Here is a 7,697-nt window from a genome sequence, read left to right on the forward strand (position 1 = left end):
CTTAAGCTTATTACACGAATTTCTAATTTGAATAGTAATTCGACTTAATTGTTCAACTTCTTTTAACGTTACGCCGGTGTTTTCTCGAACGATGTTCTCTTTCAAATGTTTTAGCGGATCACAATGTTACTATGGAATATGACTTCGATTATGAAAAAGAAAAAAGCCAAGGAATGTAGAACATTTTAAGTTTATATAGTTGTATAATTTTACATACATAATTTAAAATTGAAATATACTTTTAACAAGTAGCCTCTAACAAATTCATTTGAATCACAATTTTACAATTTACTACGATTTTGGAATTTTGAACTAACAATAATTTTCACCAATCAAATAATATCGTTTTACAAATAAATATACTTCGATAAAGGGCTTTTTGGGTAGGTATTGACAACTTATTAAATGTTCTACCGCTAAATAAGAGTATTTGGTGTTTTTGTGGTCCGGTTTGAAGAGTGAGCCAGTATAACTACAGGGACATGACATCTTAGTTCCAAAGGCTTGTGGTACATTTCTGATATGAGACATGCTTAATATATTTTATAGTACCGATGTCTATGAACAGTGGTGATAACTAACCATCAGGTGACCCATTTGTCCTACGACTTATTTGACATACACAAAATTATACTATATATGTCTGATATGTATACTATACTTACTAGCTTTTATTCATAATTCACATCAGTCATACATAATCACACGCACAAACACATTTAAATAATACAAACAATATCGGGCTGCATAATCTTAGTGAATATATTCCTAAAATTTCCTATAATTGTTCAGAGCCAAGATTGCCCAGCGTGATGTTACGCTGTACGAGAGCTTTAACCGAAAATATTAGATCTAAATTCGCATAGACAGAGAATGAAAGTATTGGGAGGATATAAAATGTGCAAATATCCACCAGTTTGTATAGCAGAGATGGAATAAAAATAGTCAAAATAGGTGAAGGATTAGTTGAATCTATATATCACATAGTCTTACTTGGTTGGTAGGCTTTGTACATGATCGCCTGGACCTATCACGTACATATCAGATATTCTATCGCTCAACAACAATATCAAAGCGATGTCAATGGGTGATGGCGAACACTTAACGTCGGGTGGTCATTTGTCCTTTGGTCGCTTATCAGTACTATAATAAATGGATTACAAAAGAAATTCACGTCTCCTATCCTCATAGCCTTCACCACACAAAGAAAAAATAATTAAAGCTTTTAAAGCGCTTGTGTCGCTACTAAAGTTCACAAACACCTCATTTCACTTCAAAAAAGTGACTATGGAGGCATATTAATCTAAACAAAGATTTAATACATCAATCATAATTTGAAAATGACCGCACGTTGCTGACATTCTTCTCGAATTAATATAATTAATGACACTTTTTTTTCACGAGAGACTTAGAAATAGAAATGAAAAATCAAATTCGCTCGAACCGAATGGGAAATTGACAATTCGTGACGTTTTAACTTTAGCATTAGCATTAGCATTAGCAGCCCGTAAATGTCCCACTGCTGGGATAAAGGCCTCCTCTCCTTTGAGGAGAAGGTTTGGAGCATATTCCACCACGCTGCTCCGATGCGGGTTGGCGGAATACACATGTGGCAGAATTTCGTTGAAATTAGACACATGCAGGTTTCCTCACGATGTTTTCCTTCACCGCCGAGCACGAGATGAATTATAAACACAAATTAAGCACATGAAATTTCAGTAGTGCCTGCCTGGGTTTGAACCCGAAATCATCGGTTAAGATGCACGCGTTCTAACCACTGGGCCAAACAAAAACTTCACGACTACCAATTTAAAGTGATTGGCTTGTATTTTTAAAAATCGATTTTATTTTTATTAGTGATTGGATGTATTAAAACTCTTTCATAGGTTTATAGCTTGTTTACGCAATTTTACGGAGCCTAATTTAATTATTTCTCACGGTCACTTAGATGTGTATGTTCAATGTTTAATCGTTTCCCTTGGAAATAAATTATATAGAATAAATTATTCATCCTAAGGATGATACAAATATATGGAAAGTAGTAGTAGTCTCTAGACCGCCCACGGCTAACAGAGGTCTTTTCTCATTTTGGGAAGAATGTCTCCTTTATGTGTTTCCTCCACCATTAGGTTAGGTTACATATAAAGTAGAATTTTAATTATCCCATGCAGGTTTTCTCATAAGTTTTTTTTTTCATCACCAAACCAGACATGAATTATAATTACAAAATTGGCAATTTTGAATGAAAGTGGGGTTAGTTCAAATGCAAAACAATGCGTTTTAGATAGAACAATAGTAATAAGATCTTTTATTTTGAAATCGTTTAATTTTAATCGTTTGGTATTAGGGAATAAGGAAAAAATGTACTCTTAAATGTTAAGTTGACTGACCGTACTTACGATAAAAATAAATATACAAGTGCAGTTTACAGAGTAAGTTTTTCTCTAAAATTACATCATTAATTTTACTTCTAACTCAATTCCAAATATATATATAATTGTGTAAATAACACAAAATTAAATTCAATAATTATTTAAGGTTTATTTTTCAAGATAATTCTAGAAAGTTAAATTGCTAGATCAAAACGAAATATATTGTGTTCCTGTTCAGTTTATATGAATGTAAATGAAGGGAAGTTATGTTTAAAACGAGCTAGGGGCAGCGGGGGGTCTCGTCAAAGCGTTTCAGATCTCTATGTAAATTTGTGAAACTCTAACACGTTCAAAACTTGAATTTCAAGTTTAAACGCCTCATTTAAGGACAATTTGCTTTTCAAAAGGCCCAGTAAATATTTATAAAGAAATTACGGAGTTTTGTTCTTAGTACATAATTAGTGCTGTTGAAATTCATTTTGATATTTAATAGCTAACATAGACGTTATTATTATGTACTAACTTCAGTCACGGCTTCGCACGGGCAGAATAAAAACGTTTATATTTACTACTAACTAAATATACGACAGAATGTCTTTATATACAACGTTCACAGTATTTTTGTCGTTAGACAATACAAACTTATATATCCCTGCATTTTAAATCTGTAATATCTTCGAAAATATTAATTTAAATACCATGCTATAAAGGACCATATTAATCTTTATTTAAGGTAATTAATTGGAAAATAATTAATGCTGTATTGCTTAAAATCGCTTTATAAATAAACCATTATTTTTCGTAAAATATAAAAAATGGTTATTGTGGGCTATCCCTAGGTGATAGATATATGCCAGTGGAGAATTTTTAGACCTTTTTATGGTGTATTATACTGTAGCACATTTTTGATCGCAATGTAAGCGCAAAAAATGTATTTATTTACAAACTCACATCTCTAATCTATAATATCATCGTCTCTAAAATTATCAGTGTTTCTCTACTATATGCAAATAAAACTAAGTTTTAGTGGACGTTATCAAGATTTTCTAAGAAAATTTCACCTTAACCTTATACATGATATAAAAAAATATCACCATATATATATTGATATATCCAAATATCACCCGCACCACCTAGATGTCCGAAAATCCACAACAGCGCGATTTTTAAGACATTTTCTGCCTCGCACAACCACTCTGTGGAACCAGCTTTCGCCGGCGGTTTTTCCGAACCGATACGACTTGGGAACCTTCAAGAAAAGAGCGTACTCTTTCCTGAAAGGCCAGCAACGCATCTGCAAGCCCCCCGGTGTTGCAGATGTCCATGGGCGGTGGTAGTCACTTTCCATCAGATGAGCCTCCTGCTCGTTTGCCACCTTATGACATAAAAAAAAAAAAAAAATACATGATATTTAATGCTAAAAATGTCAAATCTCTAAAAATCTCTTAAATTTTAGAGCATATTCTACCAAGCTGTTCTAATCCACAAATGCGTACCGACGCTTTTGTATTTATTAAACATACAATTCGAAATAATTTTGAATCGCACGATAGTAAAATTATTAATTTGACATTTACGCCGAGCTCAAAGAGAAACATCGCTAGCGTAGTTTTTGAATCTAATTAACTCCTGTCACGATAAAATTAATTTATAACCCGAAATTTTAGACTAAAAAACTCTGCGGTGTTTTTTTTTTTTGTCAAATTGCTAGCTGGCTATGAGACGGTAATTTTGTGCCTTATATAATTTTGTTGTTAGTACATGTATATGAATAATTTGTATTATTAGTTTGTCTGTATATGTAGTTAGGGAAGCCTAAATGTGATATACACTATAACACTTTAATATAGTTCTTATAATATGATAAGTACAAACTCAAAATCAAATTCCTTTATTCAATATAGAAGCATTACACTACACGGAATAGGATACACCCTGACTTGAGAAGAACCGGTGAAAGAAATTCCGCGGATCTTTTTTTTTTTGTCAAACTAATTAAATACGTATATTGAATATGAATAGAAATAACTGTAATAGTACTGTTCTTTGATAAAATGATAATGTATGTGTTACTGTAAAAGCTCGAACTACGGTAAATCTTAAGATTTTCCAGTAAAACCTAAGATTTACCGATTATGTGTGGTAAATGTCCATAAAACTTTAGGATTCGAACTTTTACCATCATTCACTTGGTAAATCTTAGGATTTACATGTTAGGTTAGGTTAGGTTTAATGTTAAAAGTCCGAAAAAGTCGTCCCTTTATAACAAATACTTACATTTACCACATGTACGTAAATCTTGGAAAAGAGTAACGGAGTAACGTAGAAGGAATCTACTTTCAAAACTGGTGGTTTCAAAAGCGCTTATATGAGCCGACTTAAATAGAGAATATTATTATTATTATATTATATTATATTATTATTAATAGAGAGTATTTTCTTAAAACGGGTATTGCTATTGTTGTTTAAAAAAAAAAAAAAAAACTTTTTATCTGCTTACAATTATTTTGTGATAGTCGGATAAATAGTCCACCTGATGTTAATTGGTCTCCACCAGCCACTGACATATATATGTGATATATTACGGAGATGCATGTACTTCCATACATCTGCGTAAAATGAAGGTTAGAGACACACTCCTATTTAGTATAATCCTGTTTGGCGGTAAAATAGGTATAGCCCTACCATTTGATTTTCAAGTTTGTTTGTCGGCTCCAATAGTTTTTGATTGCATTCAAAACATTCGATAGTAAGACTTAATTAGATTCCTTCGTTACACTATAGGCTACCATTTTTATTACAAAACGAGATACCGTTTATAAACAGTTCGGCACATGAACGAAATTATCATCGAAATTGTGTCTTACGTCTTACAACTCAGACCGACGTCATCCACTGGACATTTCGGCATTCATATAAATATCAAACATCAAATCGTGATATTAATTAATACACATATCAATTAATTACATTATTATAACAATAACTAGTAATTAGATGCGTTGACGTTCAAAGATATATTAGTATTTCAAGGAATTCCGTATTTAAATTGATGAATATAACTTTGTATCAGATTATTTATATCATAGAGAAATATTATAAAGGGGAAATTTAATCAATTAAGAGATATCACAAATATATGATTTATTTATGCTTTATTTATTTTATTTCAATAATAAGGTTTTGTACGTCGATTCTGTTGAGACACAGCTCAGGATTTTTTTATAGTATAGGCTGACGGACGTGCATATGGGCCGCCTGATGGTAAGTGGTCCCCAATGCCTATAGACAATGGTGCTGTAAGAAATATTAACAATTCCTTACACCGCCTATGCGCTATCAACCTTGGGAACTAAGACGTTAGGTCCCTTGTGCTTGTAGTAACACAACAATACTGAGTACTGTTGTTTGGCGGTAGAATATTTGATGAAGAGGTGTAACCTACCAAGACCGCTTTGCACAAAGCCCTACCACCAAGTTAATTAATATTTAATCTTAAGCCAACGTGATACACTTAAAATTACATAATAAACAAGATGTGACTAATTGTTCACAATTGCGTACCATCACTCACAGGCTAACTCAGCATTCCGCCAAGTTTTCGACTCCGCAAAGTCAATAAATCTTTCTTGGGGCAAGGTATTCGTTTCTATAGTAAAATTCCGCAGATATTTTTAAATTTGCGGATTCATAATTTGAAGCCGTTATTTTAAAAATCTATTAATAAATAAAGCATATTATAAATTTTGCACTGACGAAATCAGAACAGATCTAAATCGGATTTCAAGACTGTTTATGCAAAAGATTTTTCTCTTTTATAAAGAATACATAAATCTAATATAATATCTATTATAAACATTTTTAATTGTGCCGTGTTCTCTAAATAAACATTTCTTTCTTTCTTGTATTGCCCCATTACAAAGAATTACTAATATTCCTATTTATACATATTTAAGCTCACAGCTTGGCTGATCCAAGCTGTGAGCTTAAACGGCGATAGCCCAAGGGGTCAGGATCGATCCTGCAACCTTTTACATCGATATTAGCGCTATTGATGCTTAAACGTTGAATATAATATGGCTCAACTTTTATCATCTCTATATAAATAAGAAATATCGTCCGCAATCATCATCCTCCTGCCCTTATCCCAATTTTACTTGGGGTCGGCGCAGCATGTCTTCTTCTTCCATACTTCTCTGTCAGACGTCATCTCACAAGTAACATTATTTCTAACCATATCGTCTTTCACACAATCCATCCATCGTTTCTTGGGTCGTCCCCTACCTCTATATCCATCCACAGCCATACTCAAAACCTTTCTCACAACATGGTCCTCATTCCTCCGCATAACATGCCCATACCAAGACAGCCGGTTTCCAGATAGCTTCTCGGTTACCGGTGCCACTTTCAAACTTCCTCTTACGTACTCATTCCTTACTCTATCCATTCGCGTAACACCACACATTGCTCTCAGCATTCTCATCTCCGCCACATGCAATTGTCTTTCAGTCATCCCTTTTATAGCCCAACACTCTGATCCATATAGAATAGCAGGTCTGATCATGGTCTTATAGATCTTCCCCTTAAGTCTAAGGGGAATACGGGGGTCACAAATTGTTCCCGTAACCTGCCGCCATTTCATCCACCCTGTGTTAATCCTGTGCTTTACCGTTCGATCTATTTCGCCATCGCCTTGAATGAGTGAACCGAGATACCGGAAGTCGGAACAGACTGGATATCGTACTGAAATATCGTCCGCAATATGAACGAATAAATAGAAGAACGTTAAGAAAATATTTCATTGTTTTTGCTCCGACACGCCAGACGTTATACAAAAAATATGATACACATTTATTAATAATAATATATTGTGAGTTAAAAAAAATGTCCTTGATAGGAAATTGTAGGTTATCACTGTGATATAGAGAGCCTTGACGCAGTTGTTAGTTTATACGATAATTACTTTTTATGCGACAATTCTGATATATAAAACTTGGATAAATGGATGGAGTTAGTGATCCAGTGCTCTTTTGAGTTAGTCAAAGGTAGGCTCAGCTAGCAAATCTACGCTTCTCGGCAGTTATCATCTCGTTAATAGTTATGTTTAGAATATATCTGAGTAAGTCAGTATAATTATTAGAATTAATAATAAAGCACATTTTTTTTCATTATATTCAAAATATATTTTTTTATAAAAACAATAAGATTCAAATTGAGAACCTCTTGAAGCTTTTTGAAGTCAATTAAAAACAATTTTCATTCGGACCTTTTGAGTATGCATTTCTTTTAATTGAATCAATAATATTTTGATTTATTTACACGGTG

Source organism: Vanessa atalanta, chromosome 17, assembly GCF_905147765.1.
Source record: "Vanessa atalanta chromosome 17, ilVanAtal1.2, whole genome shotgun sequence".
Classification (NCBI taxonomy): Eukaryota; Metazoa; Arthropoda; class Insecta; order Lepidoptera; family Nymphalidae; genus Vanessa; species Vanessa atalanta.